The sequence below is a fragment of the Haemaphysalis longicornis genome, unplaced genomic scaffold (assembly GCF_048455015.1).
Source record: "Haemaphysalis longicornis isolate Haplotype H1 unplaced genomic scaffold, Haemaphysalis longicornis Haplotype H1 scaffold_19, whole genome shotgun sequence".
Taxonomy (NCBI): domain Eukaryota; kingdom Metazoa; phylum Arthropoda; class Arachnida; order Ixodida; family Ixodidae; genus Haemaphysalis; species Haemaphysalis longicornis.
In genome coordinates this window covers 2872483-2889907 of record NW_027526288.1, presented here as the reverse complement: position 1 = coordinate 2889907, position 17425 = coordinate 2872483, and the positions used below count along the sequence as shown (strand labels likewise).

Below are 17425 nucleotides of genomic sequence, written 5' to 3'. Positions count from 1 at the left end.
ACGAGGTCGCATGCTTGGCAATGAACGCTTCCGTGCTGTGGATGATGGTACGGAGTCTGGGGAAGTGCTTGAGTTCATGTTCTCCAAGCCAGCTTTGGCACACTTCCTGCCTCGGGAACACCACCAAGCTCTTCATGAGGTGACGGACAGCTTCCAGAATACGCCAGAACGATTGGCTCACAGTTTTTGCAGTCAAATCAAATCGATATGCCAGGTCGCAAAAAGGCACAATCAGACGCAGCTTCATGAAGAAGATCAGCAACTGCGTCTCATGCGGACATTTGCACCTAGCTGGTGGCAGTACGGGCACGATGCTGCTAAGAATTTCAGAAAGGTTCGCCTTTGACAGTCCTGTAAAGAGATCAAAGCTGAGATGTAGAAGCAGATTATACCTTCATGCAAGAAAGACATTCTGCAGATTTGCCTCATTCATGTTTTGGACAAGCTTATTGGCTTCAAGTTTTTCTAGCTGCATTCGAAGCTGCAGCACTTGTGCTTCCAGGTTCCTTATGCGCGGCGCGGCGTTGCATACCTCTTCATCTGCGGAATCTTGCTGCATGTCCTCCGCACTAGTGCTGGCAAAAATTACAGGCTGTTTAGTGCAAGCAAAGTTATGCAAACAACAAGCAGTCGCACAGGCTACTTGGATCTGAACATGCCTGCCTTGCGTCGTTGTGTGTTCGTAGCGTCGCGTTTGAACGTTCTCCCAAGGCGTAGAGGTCGTCGACGCCACTGTCGTCCAAGGTAGTGTTGGCATTTGTCGGCACGGTTGCACCAGGCAGGCTTAGTGATAGCCTTATGCCTCGCAGAGCTGCAGGCGAGCATGGGATGATTTAATCAACATTACACATTTCACAAAAATCTATCTTCCTCGCCATCGTAACCGCCTTGCCATTGTAAGTAAACAGTGAAGGTAGGAGTCCACATGGAGCGGGTCCTTGCTGGGGGTGTCTGTGCAAATGCAGTTTCTTTTTATTATGTAGTTTCTTGTAGCGAACGAACGCGTGGGTAATTTTGCAGATATTTACCCATAACAAAGTGATCTTGACACAATCTGGCGCCAACACCAGGCATCCAGAGGGCGCCTTTCATTGTCCTCATCTTCACGGCAACGGCCCACTTCATTTTGCGCGGGCATTCCAAGGAAACCGGAACATCTGGTGAAATGGCACTCCCACCACTACAGTTAATGGCCGACCGCCCAACCATATTTTTCGGTACGAAGCTTTACGCAAGTGTTATTTATATTGAGAGGCGTTGGCTCAACTGAACAAACTCACTTTTAATTAACTCATTTCCTTTACAAAGTGGTTCACGTGGTCCTTTCAGGAGCGCTTTCCTACCTCTTTGACACAACAGTGCGCAGGCGCGGATTCTGCTCGCCTGATCGCATTGCAAGATCGCACCTGGAGCAGATCAGCAGCACCATCCAGCGGTAGCCAAGGAAGCACTGAGTACACAAGGAATAATAGTTGCGAGAAACTTTTTTCAGAAGCCCAGAGACAAAGCTGCCACGGCCACGAGATTGTGAGCTCTCGACCTTCAAGTGGCAGAAGCAGATGACTACTATGAGCGTTTATGCTTTTTACCGGTTGCTTATTGAATAGAATGTTGAAAAATGTCAGTAGGATCTAGCTTCGTTGAATAGACTGTCTACAGACCTCTTAGCAACAACCTACCAACTTTTTATTAACCATTGGCCACCATATTTGAGTGTAAACTTGTACATATACTTTCTACGGAAAGTTTTCTTATGAAAGGTTAGCCTAACTTTTCTACTCCATCGCTGTTGCTAACCAGTTTTTAACAGTACCCTCAAAGCGTGGTGCGTTGTATAAGAATTTAAACTGTGCTCCTAGATAGCAGCACCCAAGTATAAGACATGCGCAAGTTTGGAGAGAATGCTTCGAAAAAAATTCAGCACAAGCAGTTCTTTGTTCCTCTCAATTATTCTGTGCGATTTCTCAAGCACTAATAGCCTCGAGTCAGCAACGTGGATAAAGAATTCTTCATTTGTAGGCCAGGCACATTGTACTCCTTGACCGTGTAATCTGGGAAGGAAGCAGATTGCACCAATGTCAATGTGTGCTTGTAAGTATATCACAATATGGTGATCAGATAAAATGTACTTAGGCTTTATTTGTTTGAACTTTCCTTTACAAACTCTTTTTGCATGACAGGTAACAACAGGCACATTTTTCTCGCACAACCGACACAATCTGAGACCTTGGAGTAAGCCTATTGACATAGGCATGCCAACAAAAATTGTAAAAGGTAAATACAAATTGCCTTGAACAGAGGTATGATTCCCTAAGCTCCAACGCAGCATTCTTGTTTTCTTTGCATATACATTCAAAATGCTTCCACTTTAAGGGCAAAGGAACAACAATGTCGAAGTATAGTTTGTAATAAGGGCTGCCCTATCGGAAAAACAAACACGCCAACAAAAACTCTGACCACAGAACTTGAATGCCAGCATGCAGTTAACACACTGTCTGAAGTGTTTTTGGTACTGTGCCTACGTGACAACTAATCTTTTGTCCTGAAAATTTGAGGTTGTCCACAATTGTAATCTTTTGGTAGAAATATCTTTTAATGCCAGGGTAAGTTGGGCAAGATGTCAAAAGCTAGTTCTTTCACATGAAACCAGAACAGTGTCTTTGAGCATATACGAAACTTTCTTTTTGGGAAGGTGGGTGAGCATGCTTCAACTCAAGGAAATCCAGTATCCTTCGGTGGCGAGGACTCCTCATTACTCTATTCGAACAGTAGAGAAGAGAATTTATAAAAATGTTTCACGTACTCAGGATGGCATTCCACCTCACTGGGTCCAAGGCCTCCTTGACGTCGGCGTCCTTGAGTTGGACTTTCGGCCATAAAGTGACTTCTGGGCCACCTTCTTCGGGGAGAACAAAAGCCGCAACATTGAGCGGACAAACCGGCAGGCGGATGCCTAACTGTCCGCTGTGATGCGGGCAAGGGTGCCCACATCCACAAGAACACCATTCCCAATGTCTAGCTGCAAAGAAAAACATAAATAAGCAAACACAAAATACAGTTTTCAACGTCATAGGGTGAACAGGGTTGCCGTGCGGTTATGTATGTGGCAGATGTGTTTCAGATTCATTTCCGGATTCTGCCTCCATATAGTGCATGGAACAGGTGGCGAAGCCAGTAGAAATCCTGTCAGCCACTCACAAGACAAGGTTTAATTCCGACCATAGAGCTTTTTCTGTTCAGAGAGCATTTTTTTAAGCAGCATTTCTTTTTAGTAGTAGGGCATCAGCAGGCTCATGGCACGCAGCAGCCACTTTGGGAAATTGTGGTCAAAGCATGCTGCATCTATCGCAGAGTAGAGCCTGGCATAGTGCTCCGAAAATGTCTCTCGAAGCTGGGGCTGCGGTATCGTGCTGTTGAGGAAAGCAGTGCTGCCCAAAAGGTCTCACACAGAAAGTTCTGACCTACGAGTGCACAGCCGTGGACATGAGGATACGCGAACCCGGCGACTAGAAGCTCCGCCACCGGGCCCAAGAGGTCGACCACCACGCCCCGGCCAGCTGGACCATCCGCGTCCATGGGGCTCGACTCCGCGGCTCCGGCTGACGGCGACGGCAACCCGGCAGCGAAGGCACCTCCCCGGTCGCCGGCCGACACCGCCGCCACTGCTGCTCCGAAACCGGCAGGACCACCGGCCTCCGCAGCCGCCAAAGCCAAGGTGGCGGCCACAAACGCCAGATGGGCCCGCATCCGGGCCCGTACGGTGTTCTTCGTGGTCCCGCTGCCGCCGCCCTGGCCGCCTTGGCGGCTTCTGCAGCGGCCTTGTGCCGCTCCGATGCCTCGTGGTATGTGGCAGCCACCACAAGGAGGCCGCAAATGGCGCAGTAGCGGGCCCCCGGGTCCGGAGTCGCCAGGCCGCCCAGGAACGCGGCGCCGTGCTCCGCCAGCGTTCGGCTCCGGAACGCCTGGGGCACCTGGTCCAACGGCAGGCCCACCTCGCACTCGATCTGGCCGCTCCATGCCGTCGCAGAAAAGTAGCCGCGCAGCGGCTCGTTGCTCGCCTGGGAGACCCAGGTCGCCACTGTGTGGGGCGGCCACGGCGGCCGTATCTCCACTGCCGGTGGCAGCAGGCCGCCGTGCTGGTCCCTCCGTGCCTGTCGGGGCTCGCCCAGGTAGGGCGCCGGGGCCGCAGGTGTCCTCCTGTTCCGACGCGGGCCGCCCGCGCCTCGTCGCTCGCCGTGGTGGTGTGCGCGCCCATGACGGCGCTGGCTGCTGGATGCTTCAGATCGAGCGGCGGAAGACATGCTCCTTGGGTGCCAGCCGAATGCGAAAGGGCCTGTGGGAGCGGGTTGCCAAATGACGGTGGCCACTCGAACTGCCGCCAGGGAACTCTCGGGGGGGGGGGCCACGGGCCGAGTGCGCCATCTATCGTCCGAGGAAGCAGCGCTGAGCCGCCTGGTCCTCGGCGCAGCTTCCCTTGGGCGTGCCGGTCTGAGCCTGCCGGAGCTGGTGCCTCGCCCGGTCAGCGGACTCGCCGGTTGCGGGTCTTGCAGCCTCCGTCGAGCTCGCGGTCTCACGCGCCCTAGGTTGTAGCGTCGGCAGTATCTTCCCTGCGAAAGTACTGCTTCAGCTGGGCCACGTGGATGGGGCCGCTGATTCGACCCGAAATCCGGTCTCTCAGCTTGCAGTTTAGCCGTGAGAGCTTCTCGGCTACCATGAATGGTCAGACCCACCTGGGGGCGAGACCGGCCGCGAACCCCGCGCTAGCATTGCTTAGCACGTGATTCGTTTCAAGACAGTCGCCCACCTGCTACGCCACATCTCGATGAGCTCTGTCATAGGCCCACCTTCTGGTCGGCCCTGGTGTCTGCCAACTGCTCGTGCAAGCGCCGTGCGTAAGCCGCGTCTGCTGCTTTTGCGGGGACTCCGTTTGACCGTCTGGCGAGAACCAGCTCAGTCGGTAGAGCATGAGACTCTTAATCTCGGGGTCGTGGGTTCGAGCCCCATGTTGGGCACCAAATATGTGGGGACCAGGGTTCCGGCCGCAAGGCTAGCTCGGCTGAACTCAGCCACGGACCACCGACCGGCGTAGCGGCAGAGAACAGCAAGGAACACAAAACATAACAAAAAGGCCAAACTCGCATTTATTGCCTCTCCACCAATAACGTAGTCAGCTCCTTGCCTGTCCTGACCCAGCTGTCCAGTGAGGATCAGGAAGCAGGCGCAAAGGGGGTAGACAAAGAAAGGGGAAAGCCGGATCTCCGGTACTCACGTCTGTCTTCGTTGCTGGCTCGAACCCAAGAGGGCCCTCCTTTGTCCCGCGCACCGAGACCGGCTCACCGGGGCCCCGAAGAGCCAGTCACGTGACGAGTGACCGCCGCACCGCGCCTGCGCCGCGGCGAGGGCGACGCATCCGCCGAGGGGAGAGAAGGAGGCTTCCCCCCTCGCCGCGGCTGCGGGCGGCGAGGAATGGGGAACGCGCCAGGACTCTGGGTTTCCCACAACGCAAAACTGGGTAAAGTTGTGTACAATTTCTAATTTTTTAGACCATGTTAGAACGTAGCCACTAGAGTGCAAAACCATACACGTCCATTGTTACCGCGGCGTTCAGTATGTAGACGTCCCGCATACACTTCAGGGTGGCCGTTAGCTTCCTGTTCAGCAAGCGACGAGTGGAACTCGCGCTTGCCGACTGGAAGCAACGAGGCAACACCGTGAAGACGTACACGGCAGGGGCCACCTCGGTCACTAGGGCCTACAACACAAATAGGACGAAATTTGATGTTCATCCCGCGTTCTTACACAAACAAAATAGTGCGAGGGTTTCCTCTGTACACACCTTGATGCTGTCACATATCCGCTGCGGATCTGCGCCGGTCCGGTCTAGATCGTTCCCCCCAACACAGAGAACGGCGAAATCTGCCGGCCGGCAACGCAAGCGCGACACTGCTTCGTACAGCCGGGGTGCGTTGTGGCCACCGAAGCTAAATGTACAGGTCTCCACAAACAGCAACAAGTGCAGCCGCAACCTGCACATGAATGTGAGTTACTGCTTCGGACACCCGGGGTGCGTTGTGGCCACCGAATCTAAATGTACAGGTCTCCACAAACGGCAACAAGTGCAGCCGCAACCTGCACATGAATTTGAGTGGGCTGTCGCCAACTAAAACTGCACGTTACTGCAGAACTGGGGTGCTGCTGCTGCCTTATCGGTAGTCTTGCCTAGAAAGGCATGTGAACACCTAACGTCAAGTAGGCCAATGTCACTGCCTTTAAAGACCAGTCTGTCAGGTGATTACAGTGGACCTAAAGACCTGTGTGTCCAAGCGAAATTGCATAGCTTCTGCTGCTGCGCATACACTTGCTGAAGTCCCTGCTTTCTTTTACGCAGAGCGGCAAAAATACCAGCTGTTATACTAAACAGAAAAGCTCTCCTAGTTGCTCGGTAATGCGATGTACTTGTACATGTTGCCCGACAGGCAGTGGGAATGCAGCCAAGTGAAATGCCCAAAAAATTCCACCAATCACGTCCACCATCGTGGTTAGAGGCCGCAATGGCGCAAGAGCTTGCGAAATGTGGATTGCTTTGCTCGCAGCAAAGCCATGTGGGTACAAAGCCTTTCGAAGCTTCCCTGTGAAACGGTAACACATGCTTCACAGAAATTGGCCCGAATTCATCTTTTATTAAATGAGTGCAAACAACTTAGAGGCAACTTCTGCAGCCTGGCTATCCATGTGGAGCATCTGTCATCATTACTGCATGCCCTGGAAATCGTTGAACTCAGTGAGGGTTAAAAGAACGTAGAAAAACAGGTCGCCGAAATGCTGTGCTATGCGAAACAGTATACCGCCTCTTCACCGAGAGCGCGTTCCCTTGGCACTTCTGTTCGCCCACGAGCTATCGTTGTCAGGGACACTTCCAGAAAGAACTGCGAGAGAATAAACAAAAGCCTGCCACAGAATGGTACATGCAAGTCTGCACTTCACTGACTTTTGTTTCGTGGGAAGGGCGCTTTTACGGAAAAACGCATACCTTTCGAACTTGCGTCGTTACTACTACGGGGTTCGCGTCAGCAAACAGTTGTGGTTTTGTTTGTTTTATTGTTCCAGACGCGTCCACTACGTGTCCAAAGGAAACTTCTGCAGCCTGGCTGTTCGTCTGGCGCTGCTGTCATTATTACTGTGTCCCCAGAAATCGTTGAAAAAATTCAGTGCAGGTGACATCATATGGTTCAAGAGTGCTGAAATGACTAGAAAACTGTGTGGTAAATGTTGCCACCGAGTACTCCTGCAAGGCAAAACGCAGCTGCTGGTATTTCAGCACAAGTATTTGGCTGGTGACATTTCCCTTGTAAATCTGAATTCTGTCTTTTTTCACTGGATAATGAACTCCCCAATGAGCGCCTTAAAGGATGTGGCAGTTTCACATTATTAAAGGACATGAGTTCATCTGCCTGAACTGTTTTGCTGCTGGAAATTTGAAGGGGCTGTTTCCTAGTGCTGAGTTTGAGGCCTTGTGGTACTTCTTATCCGTTCGCCTAATTAGCCCTGTGTTTCCCATGCTAGTTTGTCCGGTGGAAACTATTTTTTGTAGCTTAATTATTTCAAAGAGAGTTAAAGGAATTAGGAAAAACTGACAACCCGTACAATGTCATTTTATGTGTACATAATAACAAGGGTACTCATAGGTGTAATCCAGCAGATCCTCGCGGCCTGAACTGTCATTGTCCGAACCCTCCTCGCACCGTTGGCCTTGTCCTTCTCTATCTGCTCATGGAATGCGTTGAGGTCTATGCCCCACGCGTTCAACCACCACTGCCGCATGTAGTTGAGTACTGAGTTACCGGTGGTGGAACTGGTCAAAGCAATTTGCTGGCCCATCTTCCTCTATGCGAAGGTGCACTCTGCATTTCTTGCATTGCAATCGGCTTCTGCGATTGCACCCTGGCATCTTGCAGCGTGGAGCATTGCTTTGGGCGACTTTCACAGGGGTGTAGTTTAGCTCATCGTACCTTGTCGCACCTGGGGCATCAAAGGCACCGTTCGACATGGTGCTGGTGCCCGCAACATCCTCTGTGGCACTCTTGGCCGACATTAGACCTAGAGCTATTTGCAACTTGAACTGAGTGAGCTGCATTTGCGATCTTTTTGATGATCGATACAGCAGCCAGAGGTTGAGAACGACGAGGTCGCGAAGTTGGAAGATGACCCTTTTGTACCATTTCTTGGTCTCCAGTTGGTTTCTGTAAAACGCAAGAAGCTTATCGGCTCTATCCACAACACCCATTTTCTGGTTGTACACTTCCACAGGGCAAGGCCTTTCGGAAACAGGCGCAGCCGCAACGTGCACATGAATTTGAGTTACTCCTTCGGACAGCCGGGGTGCATTGTGGCCACCGAAGCTAAATGTACAGGTCTCCACAAACGGCAACAAGTGTAGCCGCAACCTGCACATGAATTTGAGTCACTGCTTCGGACAGCCGGGGTGCGTTGTGGCCACCGAAGCTAAATGTACAGGTCTCCACAAACGGCAACAAGTGTAGCCGCAACCTGCACATGAATTTGAGTTTCTGCTTCGGACAGCCGGGGTGCGTTGTGGCCACCGAAGCTAAATGTACAGGTCTCCACAAACGGCAACAAGTGTAGCCGCAACCTGCACATGAATTTGAGTTACTGCTTCGGACAGCCGGGGTGCGTTGTGGCCACCGAAGCTAAATGTACAGGTGTCCAAAAACGGCAACAAGTGTAGCCGCAACCTGCACATGAATTTGAGTGGGCTGTCGCCAACTAAAACTCACGTAATGACATCACTCAAACCTGGCAGCCTGGTGTTGCAGAAAGGATGAACCACAGAACAGACAACTGTCCTCTGAACTCGCGCTGCCAAATGTGCTGCCCTGGCGAGAAAAAAAAACGTCACATCCGGTAATGGGTGACATGTGTGAAAAAACGTCACATCCGGTCGTCATTTTAACGACCAATCAGGGTGCCACGTCTGCTGGCCCGATATGCTTGTGACTTACCGCAAGCTGCTGTGCTCGTCTGTGTTAATTTGCCGTCCAAACACAGTGTTGCCCACCAAGTCTAGCGGGGCCACCAAATTTAGCGGCCAATGTTATGGTTGGGGTGGTGCTAGATACTTGTCACAGATGATGATGAACAACGGCCTCTCCTTTGCATGGTGGTGACGGCACCTCCCATCTCGGCTACATGAGTCCTTTAATTAAATTTAGTTAAGCAACTACTCGGTTGTCTCCAATTGTGCCCTACCGCTATCTCTGGCTGTGGTGACCCTTTATCGACTTCTGTCCTGCTTTCTTTTCCAGCAGTACTACAGCTGCTGTTTAGTAATATCCACTGCTGAACAGTTAATGCTTCCGTCAACTGCGATACCCAGTGCCTCGGAAGTAGGAGTTTCTCCCCAATTCTCACTAACTGGATCCTTTGGCACTCATAATTATATGGCTGATACTAGCCATGACCCTTTATACTAGTCATAAAAGTTCTCTTTCCTAATCTTGTTTGCGTGCTTTATAGATTCCCAATGATTCCTTCTTTTCCATTTGCATCCTCTCCGCCCACGTAAGCGTATGTTTCCTTCATTTTCTTTTTAAATGACCCCTAGTAAATCGTTCACTAGGTGCTCAATCTTGGCCCTAAAAGCGATTGCCGGAGACTCTGTAGGGGTGGAAGTTCCACTTGGATTGTCAGATGTCCCCGCACTTACGCTAACGGCGTCCACGTGCGCCTTTGTGACATCGGCGGAGTACTTGTCAAGGAGCTGCTTTACCTTGAGCGTTGGGACAACGCTGCTCAGGTACTTGAGCGCAGCGCTTGCCGCTCTCTTCTTAGCTGTTGCCAATTCTGCACCGGCGGCCAACATGACAAACCGCTCTTTTAGTCTATACGTGCAAATAACGCCTCCAGGGCAGCTTTTCCGCTCGTACTTTTCTCGAAAGCTGTGAAGCGCGGTAGTGCGCTTCAGAACCTTGGCGGGGTCGGGGTCGCCGGTGAGGTTGTTCACTAAGACGACAAGTCGGGCATCAGCAGCTGAGAACACGGGAAGGGTCGGTCCGGACGTTTTTTTCTCGGCGACCCCGCTCTGTGGGCTCTTTCCGGCAGGAGCAGGTTTCCCTCGAGAGGGAAGATCCGCGTCCACTGCCTTCTTCTTCATTCACATAATAATTGGAGCACAAAACTCCGCTTATCCCGTCTTCCAGATCTTGCAGCACCCGTTCGTAATCGAAGAAATCGTTGTACTCTCCTCCAACATCTTGGTCGAGCAAATATATATCGAAGAGATCCTGTACCATCGTAATGTAATCAGGGATTTGGTCAACAAGCAAGGTGTATAGGTTTCCCAGTATGCCGTAGTAAAACGGGAGCCCCGTTACCATAGCAGGATCATAGCTGATTTCAACTGTAAAGTCTGCCGGTAAAGGAAGATTCGAATTTCCCACTTGAAAATTTTGCCATATACTTCAGGGGTCAAAGTTCAAAGGTCAAAGGTCAAGGGTCACCCATGTTAGTTTATATATTAGCACAATTAACTAAAATCTCAATTACAAAGTGTCGTCGTCGTAGTCGCTATCAAAGATAGAAAATATATATACTTATATATTCTTATGAGACCTACATCGACGACGACAATATGCACAGGCAACGTGCACATGAATTTGAGTTACTCCTTCGGATAGCCGGGGTGCGTTGTGGCCACCGAAGCTAAATGTACAGGTCTCCACAAACGGCAACAAGTGTAGCCGCAACCTGCACATGAATTTGAGTTACTGCTTCGGACAGCCGGGGTGCGTTGTGGCACCGAAGCTAGATGTACAGGTCTCCACAAACGGCAACAGGCGCAGCCGCAACGAGCACATGAATTTGATTTACTGCTTCGGACACCCGGGGTGCGTTGTGGCCACCGAAGCTAAATGTACAGGTGTCCAAAAACGGCAACAAGTGTAGCCGCAACCTGCACATGAATTTGAGTGGGCTGTCGCCAACTAAAACTCACGTAATGACATCACTCAAACCTGGCAGCCTGGTGTTGCAGAAAGGATGAACCACAGAACAGACAACTGTCCTCTGAACTCGCGCTGCCAAATGTGCTGCCCTGGCGAGAGAAAAAAACGTCACATCCGGTAATGGGTGACATGTGTGAAAAAACGTCACATCCGGTCGTCATTTTAACGACCAATCAGGGTGCCACGTCTGCTGGCCCGATATGCTTCTGACTTACCGCAAGCTGCTGTGCTCGTCTGTGTTAATTTGCCGTCCAAACACAGTGTTGCCCACCAAGTCTAGCGGGGCCACCAAATTTAGCGGCCAATGTTAGGGTTGGGGTGGTGCTAGATACTTGTCACAGATGATGATGAACAACGGCCTCTCCTTTGCATGGTGGTGACGGCACCTCCCATCTCGGCTACATGAGTCATTTAATTAAATTTAGTTAAGCAACTACTCGGTTGTCTCCAATTGTGCCCTACCGCTATCTGGCTGTGGTGACCCTTTATCGACTTCTGTCCTGCTTTCTTTTCCAGCAGTACTACAGCTGCTGTTTAGTAATATCCACTGCTGAACAGTTAATGCTTCCGTCAACTGCGATACCCAGTGCCTCGGAAGTAGGAGTTTCTCCCCAATTCTCACTAACTGGATCCTTTGGCACTCATAATTATATGGCTGATACTAGCCATGACCCTTTATACTAGTCATAAAAGTTCTCTTTCCTAATCTTGTTTGCTTGCTTTATAGATTCCCAATGATTCCTTCTTTTCCATTTGCATCCTCTCCGCCCACGTAAGCGTATGTTTCCTTCATTTTCTTTTTAAATGACCCCTAGTAAATCATTCACTAGGTGCTCAATCTTGGCCCTAAAAGCGATTGCCGGAGACTCGGTAGGGGTGGAAGTTCCGCTTGGATTGTCAGATGTCCCCGCACTTACGCTAACGGCATCCACGTGCGCCTTTGTGACATCGGCGGAGTACTTGTCAAGGAGCTGCTTTACCTTGAGCGTTGGGACAACGCTGCTCAGGTACTTAAGCGCCGCGCTTGCCGCTCTCTTCTTAGCTGTTGCCAATTCTGCACCGGCGGCCAACATGACAACACGCTCTTTTAGTCTATACGTGCAAATAACGCCTCCAGGGCAGCTTTTCCGCTCGTACTTTTCTCGAAAGCTGTGAAGCGCGGTGGTGCGCTTCAGAACCTTGGCGGGGTCGGGGTCGCCGGTGAGGTTGTTCACTAAGACGACAAGTCGGGCATCAGCAGCCGAGAACACGGGAAGGGTCGGTCCGGACGTTTTTTTCTCGGCGACCCCGCTCTGTGGGCTCTTTCCGGCAGGAGCAGGTTTCCCTCGAGAGGGAAGATCCGCGTCCACTGCCGAGTTCTGCGAATAGAGCAGCAGAGACACCCAAACAGAGCGCAGGCCATCTTGCTGGGCTTGCGCTTCCTGCTCAGCTGACGCCCAAACTACGACGAAGCTCCCACGCGAAATGGCGCAGCGGAAGCAGGCCGGTGTCTTCCTCTTTTTAGGAATACTTGCCATGGCTACCACTGGGTCCACGGAACACCTTACGAAGGCCGAAAGCAACATTTCCGCACTGGTGAATTCCTTGAGGGCGTAACTTCTCACCGACCGTAACAGCGGCACCAGGAAGCCGGGTAGGGGGTTCACGTTGACAAGAGTTCCCGGAGTTGCCGCAGCAGAAGAGTCTGTTGGCGCGGTGTTGCGAGGGGTTTTAGACGCACCTGCGCCAGCAGCCTCATAGCCCTGAGCCCGTGTTTTGCTTGGGTGGGAGGGTTTGTTTGAACCACTCATCCATCCTATGGCGGAGTGCCGGGGGCGATCGTCGGCGGTGCGCGCGCTGAAGTGCCGAGCCGCTCTCAGTGACGACTGTCGGCGTCAGTGCTGAACCTGGCTGCGTCGTTCACCGCGCTCCTGCCTAAAGCCTGGCCGGTGGAGTCTCTGGGTACGCAAGAAGGCGGTGGAGACGCGATTTTTCGTCGCAGAAAACGACGTAGAACGGCAGCTCGGCAGTTGGTCACCCGTTCGCTGGGCTGGTCACGAGCAAGTACCCCGAGTGCGAGGCGCGAGCTAGGCCCGTGTAACCGACCTTCACGTGCGAGCCGCCTCTTTATTGCCATCATCAGTCTTTTTCTTTAACGCCCTCCCCTGCCGCCTATTCTAATGACCTTGGCGGGCTGGCCTCAAGGAGATTGAGGCGCTGAATCAGGAGTTTAGTTTCTTGTCCTGAGGAGTCGTGCAAAAGACGCGACCGGACGACACTATCTCGCTTTCGGAAAGCCCCCTCCAGGACCTGTCGTCTGCTACATGCGGGTACTCTTGACAACGTGGAAAACCTGGCAAAGGTGACACACCAAAATCTTTACAGTAGCCCTTTTTGTCCCCAGGCGCTTGCGAGGCGGAAAGTTCAAAAGTTGCGACCCAAAAAGGGTAAAGGACAGTGGCGCGATCGCGGGGAGTAAAGCTACAAGATCTCATTACAGCAACCCACGCTCAGTTTCTCACACAAGCCGCATGTCGCCCAGCGCAAACTTGTTATCGCGAATATTCAAGCAGACCAGCGCCAGCGGTGAAAAAATGGCAGACGATCACAGCAGACACACACTCGTCGTTACCACGAAGCGTTGGGGCTTCGCGGTAAAAAAATTTGCGTGAGAGAGATTCGTCGGCCGAACAAGATTGCGGAGGAAGGTGACACCGTCGACGTGTAAGCGCTGACAATCTCGCCATGCGACGCCAAACCCTGCCGTCCTCTAACTTGATGTGCAACGCACAGACGAACGCTGCCGAGCACAAACGCCCAATGAATCATCGCGCAATATCGTGGAAATGTCGCAGCAGTAGACGCTATCTTTCGATCTCCTCGCGTGATCAATATTTATCGCAGCAAAGGAGATACCTTCACGTTCAAAAAAACTACCGTCTGCATGCGGAAATCGTCTGCGTGCCATCCGCCTCGTGTGGCGCGCACTGCGGTTGTTTCGTATCTCGGCGATATGCTCAATTTACCGTTACTGCGCGCAGAAAAAAATCCAAAACCGACTCAAAAACAACTCAATGAATGCATGGCACATACGTTGCTATATAGTTATATACTTATTGGGCGCTTTCAATTTTTATTTTTGAGGTTGTGCTTCTTGAAGTTCGGTTTAATTTTGTTTTGCAACGCTCGCAGCTGCAGCATGATGGCAGTGTTGGCACCCATATTAGTATCGGCATCAGTCTGAGAAAGGCGGACCTCCTGGCTAGAGAATCCAGAACATTACAGCGTATTATTTGGCGATTGTACTCAGGTTAAGGAGAGCAAAAATTGCTACAAGTCCTCTACCGCTCGAAGATGAGACCCTGTGGATGGACGACGGAGCTTCGGGAGACGACGTGTCAAAGATGTCCACGGAGGAAATTACTATCAGGACAAAGATGCTGAACGAACAAATCAGGTACATGAAAAGCGAGATTCTGCACGTCCAGCACGAGATCCAAGTGAAGGAGCAGCAGATCAAGGAGAATAACGACAAGATCAAGGTCAGCAGGGCGCAATGTCGCACGTCGTCGAGCTGCTCGACATCAACCCCGAGGAACTCAGCGAAGAGGACGGCGCCAACGTGGACCTCTATTCTCAGCGCAAGGGCAAGACTACCGTCATCAAGACGTCCACTCGCCAGACGTTCTTTCTGCCACTAATCGGACTCGTGGAGGCCGAAGAGCTGCGCCCCGGCGACTGGTCGGAGTCAACAAGGACTCGCACATCATCCTGGGGACCCTGCCGCCAATGTACGACGCCCGCGTCAGCGCCATGGAGGTAGTTGACCGACCCACTGAGGAGTACAGCGACATCGGCAGCCTGGACATACAGATCCAGGAGATGGTCGAGGCCGTGGTGCTGCCCTTGACGCACAAGGAGAAGTTCACGAACATCGGAATAAGTCCGCCGAAAGGAGTCTTGCTGTACGGGCCGCCCGGAACCGGGAAGACGCTCCTGGCTCGTGCCTGCGCCGCGCAGACCAAGGCCACCTTCCTGAAATTCGCGGGCCCCCAGCTTGTGCAGATGTTCATCGGCGAGGGAGCGAAGCTGGTGCGAGACACTTCTCGCTGGCCAAGGAGAAGGCGCCGGCCATTGTTTTCATCGACGAATTGGACGCCATCGGGACCAAGCGTTTCAACTCCGAGAAGGCCGGCGACCGGGAGGTGCAGCGCACCATGCTCGAGCCTCTGAGTCAGCTGGACGGCTTCAGCTCGAGGGCGGACATCAAGGTGACCGCGGCCACCAACCGCGTGGATGTCCTCGACCCGGCCCTGCTGAGGTGGGGCCGACTGAACCTAAAGATGGAGTTTCTGGCCCCCGACGAAGAGGCCCGGGCCCGCATCATGCAGATCCACTCCCGCAAGATAAACTTCGCCAAGGAGGTGAACTTCGAAGAGCTGGCGCGCTGCACCGACGGCTTCAACGGGGCCCAGTTCAAGGCGGTCTGCGTCGAGGCCGGCATGATTGCCCTTAGGCGCGCGGGAAGCGTCATTACCCACGAGGACTATATCGAGGCCGTCATGGAGGTGCAGGCAAGGAAGAAAGACAACCTGAACTACTATGTGTGAAAGCACTTAATTTTTTTTCATTCACTCCTCTTTTAAACCCTTCATTTTTACTCATCTTTTCAAGTTTTTCCTCTCAATAAACCTTTTTGTCTGGTGAAAGGTTTTTGCCTTGTACTTCTTTCGTGGTGCAGCACTTAATAAATAGCAGGTGCTCTGTCATGGAACTGTAATTAACTGCCGAACTATCCTGTGGCATTTCATACTATGTGCGCCACTCTTCTGACATACTGCACATTTAGACTTCGAAGGCATAGTGTTAGTTTAGTCTGAACAATGCATAGACAATGCGCAACATCATCATCATCAATAATAAATCTCGCTACCTGGTTAATGTTTACAATATCGTTAAGATTGTGGAAAGGGTAGTAGCGGAATCCCGCACCCACCGGCGCGGGGCACGGAGGGGCGATCGCTCCTCGCCCGGAGGCAACGTCGTCACCTCACGTCACGCACCACGTGAGTCCAGACGGCCCAATGGGGCGCGGGGGAGAACGCGGTGACGTCATGAGCCGTACGGCCGGGCGGGAGGAAGCACGGCGCGCGCGCCGAGGCAGTCCGGTTCGGGACAGCGAGGAGATCGGCTGCCAGGTAATCCCTCTTCCCTTTCCAGGCGATCTTCATACGCGGGCGGCCCCGTCACGAGCCGAACGGCTCCGGCCGCCGCCACATCGGAGCAAGCAGAAGAAGGGTTCGCACAATAAACCCCGCCATTGCTTGTTGGACGGTTGTCTTTGTGTTGCCTGCCTCTCACGCCGGCCCGTATACACGGAAGCCGCGTGCGGAGGACCGTCCGAGCCAAACCCACGCAACATTTTGGCGCCCCTAACGTGGGGCCTCGTCTGCAAACGCAGTTGAGGCGAACAATATGGCAGGCAACACCAGCGAGTGGTGCGACCTGATGATGCTCGCCGGCCAGGCCGCGGAAACCCCTCACCGGCCGACATTCCTCACGCCACCAGCGAACGCATACGTGAGTCGGGAGCACCCCCCCTACGGCCGAGTCATGAGCGCGGAGCGCGCACAGTCGGCCCCCGCGCATTTTCGCGGGCACGGTGAGCAACTGGCGCCGACCGGCACCGGGCGCTCGCCCTTCGCGTACGAGGCAAACGCCTTCCCGCGCGCGCCATTCCCCAAACGCAGCGAGCACCCCGCGCCGATCGGCACGGTGCCCTACCAAGCTGCACGGGCGGCGCGCCCGACAGACCCCACGGTGCCGTGGACGAACGACGCCGCGCCGGACATGCTGATCCAGTCGCCCCCGCAAACGGTAAGTGGGCGCACGGAAGGGCCAGCAAACACTGCCGGTGTCGCAACGGCACTCGCCAGCGCGATTCAGCAGGCCCTGCAGGCGGTACGGCCGCCCGGCCCCCGCGTCAATATGCCGGTTCCGACGTACAGCGGCGGCAGTGACCAAACGAGCGCAAACGCGTTCTTGGTGGCGCTGAATCGCTACCGACAGGCGACCGGCTGCAGCGACAGCGACGCCCTGAGCAGAATTGTGCCCGCGGCCTTGGTGGGGGACGCTGCGCGGTGGCACAGACTCGTCGGCTGCACAGCGGCCACGTGGGATGAATTTCAGGCGGCGTTCCGCGAAGAATTCCTGCCGTACGACTACCAACCGCGGATGCGCCGGGAGCTCGAACTGCGTACGCAAGCGCCCGATGAACCGCTGCTCGAGTATGTCCGAGCAATGCAGGAACTATACGAGTACGCCGACCCGGAAGCCTCGAACGCGGAGCGGGTCGAGCGCGTCGTGAGGCAGAGCCACCCCACCTTCGCTTTATACCTGCGCGGCTGCAGCTGCCGCAACCTCAA

At 53.2% G+C, this 17425-nt stretch overlaps 1 non-coding gene and 1 pseudogene across 1 annotated transcript; both read left to right on the top strand.

The window, feature by feature from the left end:
• The first annotated feature begins 4933 nt into the window (after positions 1-4933).
• Trnak-cuu (transfer RNA lysine (anticodon CUU)) lies at positions 4934-5012 on the top strand. The gene has a single exon. It is a non-coding gene; the product is annotated as a tRNA-Lys (tRNA).
• A 351-nt stretch (positions 5013-5363) lies between these two features.
• Positions 5364-15709, top strand: LOC144166773 (26S proteasome regulatory subunit 6A pseudogene; annotated as a pseudogene).
• Positions 15710-17425: the final 1716 nt, after the last annotated feature.